The sequence below is a fragment of the Lactuca serriola genome, chromosome 4, assembly GCF_051521515.1.
Source record: "Lactuca serriola cultivar US96UC23 chromosome 4, Lser_US96UC23_V15, whole genome shotgun sequence".
NCBI lineage: Eukaryota > Viridiplantae > Streptophyta > Magnoliopsida > Asterales > Asteraceae > Lactuca > Lactuca serriola.
The window spans coordinates 242,363,495-242,376,566 of record NC_136411.1 but is presented as its reverse complement, the minus strand read 5'-3'; the positions used below and the strand labels follow the sequence as shown (position 1 = coordinate 242,376,566).

At 36.0% G+C, this 13,072-nt stretch overlaps 1 long non-coding RNA gene across 1 annotated transcript; it reads left to right on the top strand.

The window, feature by feature from the left end:
- The first annotated feature begins 268 nt into the window (after window positions 1-268).
- LOC145100572 (uncharacterized) lies at window positions 269-2,796 on the top strand. The gene is made up of 3 exons (XR_013705134.1): window positions 269-665; window positions 1,226-1,319; window positions 2,620-2,796. It is a non-coding gene; the product is annotated as an uncharacterized LOC145100572 (long non-coding RNA).
- Window positions 2,797-13,072: the final 10,276 nt, after the last annotated feature.

The window sequence follows — 13,072 nt, the reverse complement described above, 5'->3', positions numbered from 1 at the left end:
GGAGTTCCATAACTCCAAAAATTAATCCGTTTGGGTTTTTGGAATCCCTGAATTACCCTCTTTCATATGAAATTCTCGAAAACTCATTCCGATATCGGGATCTCGATTCATCGATTTATGAGTGTTTTGGGCAAGTTAAAGGATTAAACTATTTTGTGGGCCCCATAACTTGCATACAAGGAAATGGCCAGCTCATTTCCCCTCTTGCTTCCCCATTTGATCAAACCCACGGACTGAACTCCTATCTTCACCACCTTATCTTCTTTGTGTGCAAGTTTACACAAAATGCTACACATGAGTTGGAAGCATGGCCTTAAAAGGCTTGTGAGTGCCTTCCACGGCTATAAATAGAAGCCTTAATCCTTCACTTCAATCACCCAAATTCACAGCAACAATCTCTCTTCAATCTTCTCTTCATTCTTCTTCTTTTCTTGGGTTAAATCACCACCACCCATCACCATAACTTCACCACTCCCTGCCACCGTTGTTGTGATCAACCCACCAACACCACCTTCGGTTCTGCTACTGCTTAGCTTCCATCATCCATCCCTTCCTCCCCCTTTAGTCATTCATATCCAAACAGAAGAAACAGTGAAGGCTGCCACCCATTGCCGGCCACCTTCTGTCACCACCGAGGACCTCATCTGTTCCCTCCGATCACGACTGTAAGCACTCACCATTTCCACCTGCGTTTTTCCCTCTTCTCCATTTATTAATCCATTTTGCTGTGAACGAGCCTAGACCGAGAGACCGTGAATTGCAATCCTCGATTTTTTTTTTTTATGTTTCATTCATGCGTGAACGAAGAAGACACAGGAGGTTGATACCTCCTGTTTATCAAACTTAATTGCAAATTAAATAGTTTTAGTCCCCCAACTTTCGGACAGGTATGACTTTGGCCATTCCTTTGATTTAAATTAATTATTATAACCCAATATGAGAAATAGTGACAAATATGGTCCTAAAACATTAAACTATCATTTAAAATGTCCACAAATACCCCTTGGAAATTTCTTATAAAAACAAGTCCCAAACCTTAAGCTTGTATTTTGTTTATTTATAACCACTCTCTTGGGATTTATTGGCAAAATAAGTCCAAAGAGTAAACTTATAAATTAAATAAACAATTTTAGTCAATTATTTGAAAATTCTTAACTTAATCTATTTGATTTATTTAAATTAGTACATTAACCCTTCGCATATTAATTTTTGTTAAAATTTCTAGGAAACTAAATAAATCTCGACGGTCCGTTATCAAAGCGATACTTCTCGTTTTCTCGCGTCAAATACTCGAAACGACTCGACAACCACATATTAAGGTGAGTGTTACGGCCCCACTTTTACATATTTTCGGGGGGGGGGGGGGGGGGGGGGGAATACATGTAGTAGTTGTATATCTAGTATATATCTATTTTCTAAATACTTTGTTTAAACATACAACACTGCCGTTTTTATGCAATATAATTCACAAAAAATTATTATTTATCACGCTACTACTTACGGTACGTGTACTAAGTAATATTTACCATACAAAATACACAAAAAAAATATCATTGTTTTGTGTAAATATTTTACCAGTTTTAAAAATAATTGTTTAAACGCTTACATGTTAAGTAAACAAAATCGTTTTAAACCTCAATACTTTTATATGTTATTTTGGTAAGATAATACGATTAATAAAAATATCATATACGTTCCGACAAAAATTATGCTAAAACTGTATAGCCGGTTATCAACTTGGTAGTCTAATTATACCTCATACATACATAGAAACATATAAGTTTATATAGTTATAAAAGTATTGTACTCTTTAATGTGTACGCTTATCAAATATACTTGTCAATTACCTGTTTATCCGTATATGTGGTTGTTAAGTTCAACCTTGGCAGATAACTTCATCCGTATATCCATATGTCTGTTTATGACAAAAATATATAGGTTTATACGTTTATACAAGTTATAGAACTTGTATCTTAGGCTCATACATGTGCTTGTGTACACTATACTAAGTTTTGTCAACTGTTTAAACAAGTATCGTACACTTTATATGTATGATTATCAAATATATTTGTTGTTTATCCGTATCTGCGGTTGTTAAGTTCAACCTTGGCAGATAATTGTATCCGTATATCCGTATGTTTGTTTATCCGTATCTGCGGTTGTGAAGTACAACCTTGGCAGAAAACTTTCTTCGTTACCCGTACAACCATGGATTTGGTTGCTTTCAAACAAAATTTTAAGTATGGAATTACTTATGGAACATAACGTTTTGGCATCAAAGATTCATTTCAAACACAATTTTAAGTATGGGATTACTTATGGAACATAACGTTTTGGCTTCAAAGATTCATTACAAACACAGTTTTAAGTATGGAATTACTTATGAAACATAACGTTTTGGCTTTCAAAGATTCATTACAAACACAGTTTTACGTATGGGTTTACTTATAAAAACTATACATTTTGGCTTTTAAAGACTCATTGCAAACACTGTTTAACTGTTGTTATACATACAAAGATCATACTTTTTAGACTTACTAAAAGTATTACTGCGTTAGCAGAAAACCTGTGACACTCACCAACCTTTGTGTTGACTTTCAAACTTACATGTATTCTTAGGGGATCATCAGACAGGCTTTCAGGAAGAAGATTAGTCGTGGATTGTAGACGATCTAGCTAGCTTGTTCCTGTTATTTGCTTATCTGTTAAAGGCAACTACTGTACTATTATTATCTGTAAGAACCCTGTATTCAAACTTAATGATGGAATACAAATGCTATTTTGTTTATCGTTGTACTTGTGCTATATATTCAGTTTATCTGTGATCCATGAACTCAGTCCCGCTCCCGGCGTGTTCCGCCTTGGCCGGGGGTGTGACAAATTCGGCCTTTCAAGAGCTTAGAACCTCAAGGGTGATGCCTCTAATGGAATCACAAGACACCATGAACAAATTTATGATAATGAGAGAGAGGTCATGAGCACAAAATCGGCTAGGGTTCTACAAGGAACTCTTGGGTGCTAATTTTGGAGCTAAGGGGTTACACTTATAGTGTGGAATTCCTAGAGTTTAAACTTGTGAAACCTAATCCACTCACTTGGGCCTTTAATGCAATAATCCATATGATGAGCCCTTTGGACTAACTCTTAGTCCATTCTAATCAACATGGATCATTAGCCCAAACTATAAGTATCGCTGATTTTTGGCTGACACAACTCTAATGTCTCCAATGGGCTCCATGGGCTCCTTTATGGCTGGCACAACTCCAAGGTCTCCAATAAAGTTCTTCAACCACGTAGCCTCCTTTGACGCTTCGCTCACGGCTAATAATTTGAATCACACGTTGAATCAGCCATGGTCTCCTTGGAACTTTTCCAAGTTACTACTCATCCATTGAGTGTAAACACCCAACCAAACTAAGAACGGAAGTTGTCTCGGTCTGTCTGAAAATTGGCGTCATTATAACCAGTAACTCTGAAGTTATCACTACCACCAAGTACAAGGACCCAGTTGTTAGTCTTTTATAGATAGTTAATAATGCTCTTGACTGCTATCTAATGAACGTTACCCAGGTTCCCTTGATATCGGCTAACCATGCTTAAAGTAAAAGCTACATCAGGGCGAGTACATGTCATAGCATACATAATCGAGCCAACGGCGGAAGCATATGTAACACGACTCATTTCTACCATCTCAGCATCAGTACTCGAACTCTGAGTCTTACTCAACTTGGTATTGCTCTGGATAGGTAACTCTCCTTTATTGGAATTCTCCATGCTAAAACGCTTCAACACTTTATCCAAGTAAGTACTCTTACTAAGTCTATTTAGTTTTCTAATCCTATTTCTCAAAATCCTTATTCCCAGAATATAAACAGCCTCTCCTAGATCCTTCATAGCGAAACACTTTCCAAGCCAGGATTTAACTTCCTGCAAGGTTGGAACATCGTTTCCTATGAGAAGTATGTCATCAACATACAATACTAGAAAGCTAACTATACTCCCACTAGCTTTGACATATACACATGACTCATCCTCACTCCTAGAGAAGAAAAATATTTGACCTTCTCATCAAAGCAAAGATTCCATCTGCGAGAAGCTTGCTTAAGTCCGTAGATTGATTTCTCAATCTTACAAAATCTATTGGGGGTATTTAGTATCAACAAAACCCTCTAGCTGACACATGTAATCATCTTCAACTGACATCCCATTAAGGAAAGCGGTTTTCACATCCATATGCTAGATTTCATAATCATGAAACACAGCAATGGCTAACATAACCCTAATAGACTTGATCATGGCCACTGGTGAGAAGGTCTCATCATAGTCAACCCCTGGGGTTTGAGTAAAGCCATTTGTAACCAGTCGTGCCTTGAACGTGTGCACCTTTCAATCCATGTCGGTCTTGATGCATTTGCACCCAACTATCTTACGACCTAGTACATTGTCAACCAAGTTCCAAACTTGATTTTCATACATGGACTGTATCTTATTGTCCATTGCCTCATTCCATTTAGCAGACTTTGGGCCCGCCATGGCTTCCTTGTAGTTAGAAGGGTCATCTAAATTTACCAGTGTACTATCATTGATAAACATATCAGCATCCATAGTAATATGAAAACCTTAAAACTCTGGTTCCATTCTAACTCGAGTGGAAAGCCTAAGAGGTAACAACTCGTCAATTGGTTCAACATGAATTTCTTCCTTGGGTTGAGCGCCAGTGTTAGAGGTTTCTTCATCGGCTGACTCTTGGATTTCTTCAAGATCAATTATACTCCCACTATTATCTTTGCATATGAGTTCCCTCTTACTGAAAACTCCCCTTCATGTTGTGAAGACCACATTCTCACTAGGTCTGTAGAACAAGTATCTAAAGGACTTATGTGGGTAGCCGATGAAAATACATCGCTCACTTTGAGCTTCAAGATTGTCGTGAGTTTCTCGTCTAACGAAAGCTTCACAACCCCAAACCTTGATATGTGCCAACGAGGGAACCTTCCCTGTCTACATATCGTGAGGTGTTTTGGCAACCTTCTTTGTCGGGACTAGATTAAGGATATAAGTGGCAATCTCTAAAGCATCCCCCCAACACGATATCATAAGTAAAGCTCAACTCATCATAGAACGAACCATGTCCAACAAGGTTCGATTACGTCTCTCAGACAAACCATTAAGCTGTGGTTTCCTAGGAGGTGTTGATTGTGAAACAATTCCGCATTCCAACAGGTAGTCGTGGAACTCGATACTAAGATACTCACCACCCCTATCAGATATGAGCATCTTGATCTTCCTACCCAATTGATTTTCAACTTCATGTTTGAACTCTTTGAACTTTTCAAAGGTTTCTGACTTATGCTTGATTAAGTAGATATATCCATATTTTCTATAATCATTGGTAAAATTCATATAAAATCGATTCGCATCCCTTGTGGCAGATCCAAAGGGGCCACACATCGGTGTGTATGAGATCCAACAATCCCTCGCCTCTTTCACACGAACCTTTGAAAGGTGAATTAGTTATCTTTCCAAGCAAACAAGACTCGCATGTATTATCCGACCTTAGGTCAAATGATTCCAACACTGCATCCTTTTAGAGTTAGGCATTGCGTCTCTTGTTGACATGTACAAGATGACAATGCCACAAGCATGGTTTGTCTAAACCATTAGACGAATCAATGTGCAATACACTATTTCCTAAATTATCTACAACCATCACAGTTTCATATACACCAACACAAGGTAATGCTTCAAAATAAAATACACCATTATAATAAGCATTAATAGATCTATTCTCATTATTAAAAAAATATCTAAAATCTTTTCTGTACAAACGATGAAAAGAAATAATATTCCTCTTCATTTTTGATGAGTAGCAACAATTATTTAAATCTAAACATCATCCACTACTAAGCTTTAAATAATAAACGCCAATCTTGGTAACAGGTGACAATCTCCTATTGCCCATTATTATGTTCATCTTCCCAAGCTCCACATTCCTACTCTCTCTTAGTCCCTAAAAGTCATAGCAAATGTGAAAACCACATCCTGTAGAAAGGACCCAAGAATTAGAATGTGATGAATTTTTAGAAAAAATAGTGTGAATACCTGCCGAGGTAGGCGTGATCTTGCCATCGTTAATGTCATGCAGGTACTTGGGACAACTTCTCTTTTAATTCCCCTTGTCTTGGCAGTAGAAGCACGTTGCATCCTTTCGATCCGAGGCAGGGTTGATTTTTCCTTTGGATCCACTACTAGAAGACCCATCATGAGACTTTCCCTTCTAATTTTTCTTTGAAGGAGCTTTCCTCTTTTTCACTTTTGCTTGTCCAATAGCCAGGACTGGAGCAACAATAGTACGAGTGGATTCAACAACCTTTCCTTTCAATCCACTTTCAGCGGTTCCCAACATGCCTTGAAGTTTACTCAATGTGACTTCCTCATTGCTCAGATGATAAGTCATCTTGAATTGATCATAGCAAGGAGGCAATGAGTGCAAGACTATGTCAATAGCCTACACCTCATCGAAGTTCACATTCAACTTGAGTAAACGATTCACATATCTCTACATGTGTTGCAGGTGGATCGTAACAGACTCTCCATCCTTCATCTTGGTGGTTAATAGTGACCTGGCTATTTCATACCTTTCTTGATGCGCACTTTGATGGTAATTTTCCATCAAGTCCTGGCACATCTCGTAAGGCCAATAGTCCTCATAAAATTGTTGTAGCTCAGGAGTCATGGTCGCTACCATAATGCAAGACACTTTAGTAGCATCCTTGCATTGGGCCCGATACTCAGCTATTTCTTCAGGAGTAGCTTTAGTTCTGTCTATCTCGTTCAAATTTTTGTCAAGGACATATTCATTGTCCTCGTAACGCAAGGCCATTATGATGTTTCGAATCCAATCATTGAAATTGGAACCATCGAATGTGACCGTCGCACAAATGTTCAAGAGCAAGAAAGAATTTGACGAGTTGTTGTTGATGGAGGAACCATAAGCGTTGTGTGAGGTAGACATCTGAAAAAGAAGAAGAAAAAGTTTTAGATTAGATAGGAAATCCTTAATATAACACCCAAAATGAAATATCAAGGCTAGGACCCAACACAATAATTCACAATTCAGAAATAGGGATGTCGTAAGATATGTAAATAAGGATTTACAAATTCCACCATTAAAACAAAATTTTAAATGAATTAGGTTTTGAATGAAATGAAATTGGTAGATCTTTTGAGATTCATTAAACTATTCAATGGCATGTCTAATCTCGATTATGCCCTTCAAATTTGTAACTGGGATACCGAAGATCACAAACAAGGCATGCATAACCATGCAAATTAGCTTGGTACTCTCGATGTCATTTACCACCTAATCAATGTGCCGGTTAACCACACACGCTCCATTGATCAATTATAATTTATGAGCTACCCATTGCCACCCTTTCTTAGTCCAATTTAGTGTGTCGGTTAACCACACACGCTCCACTATCAACTTGACAAAGTGTAAATGTGCAATTTCATGGATTAGCATCAAATTCACATTTTCCTAAAGTAAGTAAGATTAGAATTTATAAAAAAAAATTTAGTTACTTTATATTTATCATTATAATTATTAATGAAAGTTTAATGTTCTATCCTATCCGCTTGACTAATGACCATCCACTAGTCAAGACTGCGGTGGGTAAGAATACATACCGAATGGTTGTCATTTTATAGGTCGCTTCCTTAAACACCCGTTATAGACCAGCTTCGTGAATGAATTTTCTTATATATATATATATATATATATATATATATATATATAAATTAAACGTTTAATTTTATAATAGTATAATGGTGTATTTTAAACTTTTAAGAATACTACGGTTGTATAATTTAAGATTTCACAATTAAACTTTTAATTAAATTTTAAATTCCGAAATCAAAGAGACATTTTTAAAACTTTTCAAAAATACTACATCAAATTTTGAATAATTAAATTAATCAAATAATTTTGTCTTTATCTTAAAATTTGACCAAATCTCTTAATTACATAAGGATATAAATTTACCATTCCAGAAAATTAATTTTTAAACATTAAAAATGAATTTGGAAATTATCCTAATCAAACAAAGATATCAAAATCGAAAAATCAGGGATCTGATAGCCCGACTCGTCGAGTTATTGTAATGAACTCATCAAGTAGGCTTAACTCCTCGAGTCCCATTTGAACTTGTCGAGTCTGATGAACAGATTAACGAATTTGTTCCCTCCTCCTTCGGACAATTCACATATGCATCAAATTCAACTGAAAAATATCCTTGTTCTGATACCATTGATGGGTTATGAGCATAACTACATCTTATGTGATAATGCAACCCTAATTGCTTTGGATCTAAATTTTTCACTAGTTGAATATGCAATTGAATACCAAAGCATTAAACCATATATCTAGCATAAAATTTCGAAAATTATATAGAAAAAATGGTTTGATGTTTACCTTACTTGTTATGTTGTAACAACAAGAACTCCTTATAGATCCTTGACTCTTGAAAGCTTAGTGCCTCAAATGTTGCCCCTCTAATGGCTCACAAACACCACGAGCATGAAGATGAGAGGAAAGAGGAGGGAAGCGCTTTGAATTTCGGCTAGGGTTTCTTCTTGGCATTCATTGTCCCAAAATCCTAAGCATATGGAGTCTTTATATAGCTGAGGGCTGCTAGGGTTTCTAGAGGAAACCCTAATTTCCTGCTTAAGGCTTAAGCAACCCATGGACTCTAACTAAGAAGCCTTGCATGAAATCTATAGGGCCTCCCTATAGATTTTTGTCCACTCATAATTAAGGATTCCATAAGCCCAGTTTCACAACTATCAATGATTTGCAAAATATCACATGTTCTTTTAATTAGTTCATTTCATCCCAAAATTAATTCCAAATTAATTTCTGATTAAATACTAATTAAATAACATGATTTCTAATTAGTATATTATTTTCATAATACATTAATAAATCAATTTATTATTCCAAATAATAAATTCAACTTCTCTCTCCAAAAGTCATCCTGTCAAGTTGCTAGGGTGAAGGTAACCAAAAAGACCATGCTACTATCAAATCAAGTACATACCAATTATAGTTATAGGCTTAGACACCTAATCCAACAATTCTATCATACATTCCTGAACATATCCTTAGCCCTAATCTAGCATGCAATTCTCATAACTTATAACATATCATCATGTATGGGTATTCTAGGAATCACTTACTTGAGCTCAATAGAGTGTACACATTGCACGACTTTTATTCATCAAAAAAAAAAATTTAAAATTTATTTTTCTTTCAGAAAATTTACCAATTCATCAGTTTGAGTTGAGACACACCTGAGAATGTACTCGAATCCCTCAAACCAAGGCACTGATACCAACTAGTAACGTCCCAAAAATCTAAAGTACAATTTTTGTTTTTAAAAAATTAAATCATACAACAGTTTGTTCTCAAAACAAATCAAGATGAAAATAGTATTTAAACATCAGAGCAAAAATCATGAATGCAGAATAGACTCTGGGGGATGCAGTTCGATCATGCCGGGTACTTCCCTTTCATCCTGGAAGTACCTAAAACCATAAACCTAAACTATAAGCACAACGCTTAGTGAGTTACCGTAAAATATCACATACCATACATATGCATATCAATCAAACATAACTAGGTGTATTTCACCCCATTCGGTCTCTTTCAACTAGTACAGGGTCTATTTCACCCCATGTAGTCTCTTTCAACTGATATTGGGTCTATTTCACTCCCTTTGGTCTCTTTCAACGGGTATTGGGTCTATTTCAGCCCATTTGGTCTCTTTCAACCGGTATCAGGTCTGTTTCACCCCTATAACTTGCATATAATCATATCAGAAAGAGTCACAAAGACACTTATCATCCTGCGAATATCATGCAGTAGGCTGACATTGGTACCTTCTGTCACACCCCCAAACTAGAATGGAGGAAACGTTCGGGGGCAGAGGACGTCATGTACAGTATCACAACAATTGTATAATGGTAATCAAAGAGAAAACAACCGTTACTTTGATAAAGTATAGTTTTTACATCTGTTCATAACATAGTTTGTATAACATCAAAAGTGTATAGCAAAAGTATACGTGACTCTATAAAGCTCCGTCTTCTCAAAGTCCTGCGGGTGTACCTGTCTACTCATTCCCTGAGAATACAAGTGATATTGAAAGTGTATCAACATTTATGTTGGTCAGTTCATAAGTATGTTTTTGAGATGGAAAGCTTGTTCTTGTTCTTTCAAAATGTTATAGTATACTTCAAGAAAATCCAATATTTTATTTAGAAATGAAATGTAGTCTAGGCCTTAAGACCAAAATGTATATTTGTAACTGCACTCTGAAATAGAATATTGTAGTCTTATTAATAAATAAAACTATATCGTGAATGTTCTTGAAATTGTATGTTGTACTAGTGTACTCTGTACTTGAAATACTAGTGTATCGTAGTAGTGTTTGTATGAAAACCCTTTTGTATGAATGCCTAGAATCCACCAGCTATAATGTAAAATAATGTACTGTAGTTTTATTATTTAAAATAAAACCTTTGAAGTAGTGTTAATTCCATAAACAAATGTTTTCGTTGATGTCACAACTAGAAATTTTTGTGCCTTGTAACTACAACACTTAAGCCAAATTATGAATCAAAGACATGAGAGCATGTATGATGCATACTCTATAACAACAGAATTTCAATCAAACACCTCATACAAGCATTTCAAGTAGTCAATAAGCAATTGGAAACCCTAGAAGTTCTTGTTTAAGTCCATTTATTTCAATATTTTGGGCCATATTGGGCCTAAAATGAAATAAATTAATTAAGTGAACCATATTGGGCCATAATTAACCCAATTTAGCCCCAATAGGTCATAAAAATCCCATTTATATTTATTAGGACCAAAAATCACTCAACATAACTATGAAATTGGGCTTAAGCCTTTAAGGCCCAAAAACTCCCTCTTCTCTCTCCATTCTCGGCCCAAGCCCAAAGGAAGGAAGAGTTGACTTTGTGTGTGCCACCTCACAATTATTCAAGGGATTTCCATGCAAGAGGACCCATACATCCATGCATTTCCCATACTTCCATGCAAGCCCTCTCTTCTTCTCCCTCTCTTTCTTGCTCTCGGCCGAATCCAAGCACACACACACACATACATTTCACTCTCAATTCTCTCAAGAAACTCTCTCATATCTCCTCCATATTTTCGAGATCTAAGAAGTGTTCAAGGGGATTCTTACATAAAAATCATCATCTAAGGTAAGATGTTGCTTAGATCCATAAGCTAGTTATTTTATTCCATTCAAGAATCACCTCTTAATCCATTCAAACTTATGATTTAGCACCTTAGAAGCATCTAAGTTTGAGATCTTCCAAGGAAGGTTGCTAAGGCCGAATTTTCTTCTCATTTTCCTTCCAAAACCGAAACCACACCCAAGGTGAGCTTCATACCCCTCTTTTTCGGTTTTTATAAGTTTTTGTGGGGGAGAAAAGAAGCAAATGTGTAGATCTATGAGTAAATGTATGCCTTGTGTGATTTTTATGCTTATATGTATGATCTTATGTGATTTGTGATGAATATGTTAGCCAAAAGAACCTAAAAACCAAGATCTACAATATGAGGAATGAAATAAACATGACTTATACTATTTCACACTAATCAAGTCTAGAAAAATAGTTTAGTTGGTTAGAATGAACATTTTTGGACTTAAAACCCATTTTTGGGCTCAAATTGTCAAAAATACAAAACTAAGGGGCCCAAAACGACAAATGATAATTTCTTAAGGTTGAAAAGAGTCCAAAAAGTTTCTAATATAAATTTTCTGAATATCAACACTTTTGAAGGGCTAAAAATGTAAATTTTGAACATAATGGGTTAAAATGGGCTTTTCGGCCCAATAAAGCCCCAATTTGCGAGATTTTTGAAATTTTGGGGCTAAAAATGCACATTTCTGTAAAACAGGGGATTACAAGTATACTAAAACCATTTCAAAGGCCAAAAATGCTTTTCAAATTCAAAAGGGACAAAAAATGCAAAAATTTTCCATTTTGGGCCAAAATTGTAAAAGTTGCGAAAATAGGGGTTTCAACCGAGAAAATTTCATTTTTGAAGGACTTAAGCTGTTTATCAAGTAAATTTGGGCTGAAAATGTCTTTTCAAAAAGTTTTGATACTAAAGTGTCAAGAAAAACGGTTTAAGGACTACAATGGAAATTCTTTTATATAAAGGGTTAAAAGTGTAAATTTTATCCAAGAAGGGGCATAAAAAGGTAAACTCTAATTTTTAAAACAATAAATCCCTTAAGATAAAATACGAGTACGACGGCTACCGGCGAAACGTAATAACAAATACACTTTCAACACCAATATCGTTACCAAACGAATTGATTCGGTCTCGAATCAATAACGAACCAAAAATCAATAAACAATCGTACTTCAATGAACACGCGAAATTTACAAGAAGTTAATATTCAATCTTTGGGCTTGAAAGTTTCAAATTGTGCTTGTTGGGGCTAGCTAGCCCAATGACATGATCTTTAGGCCCGAAGGGAACGTGCTTACATGTTATTGGGCCTTCTATGACCTAATTCCATGTAAAAGGAATTCCAATAGCTTTATTGTGTTGTTGGACCCCAAGGGTCCTTTGGTACTTCTAGCAAAGTCGAGAAGTCAAATGCGAGTCGGGCCATGTGCCTTTCGCATTCACGATAGCCTTGAACGACTTATGGAAATAACGGGGGCTTCGTACCCTCCTTTCTCCTCGGTTGTGGGGCTATGAGAAGTCAGGGTGGTTGGATTAAGTGAGTAGTACGGACGACGCCTAAGGGATCTTTGTATTTGGTAGTTATAAACTAGTCATTTTCATTGATGCGTGATTATAATGACTCACAACCCATAATTAATCCAATGTCACATGGAATTATCGAAAACAATCGTCGTATTGGTATAACAATAAATAAGACATGTAATTGGATGTATTAGGAAAACATCGGGTTTTCCTGGGGAGTTCAACACTTTTACCTATGTGATGTATACAAAG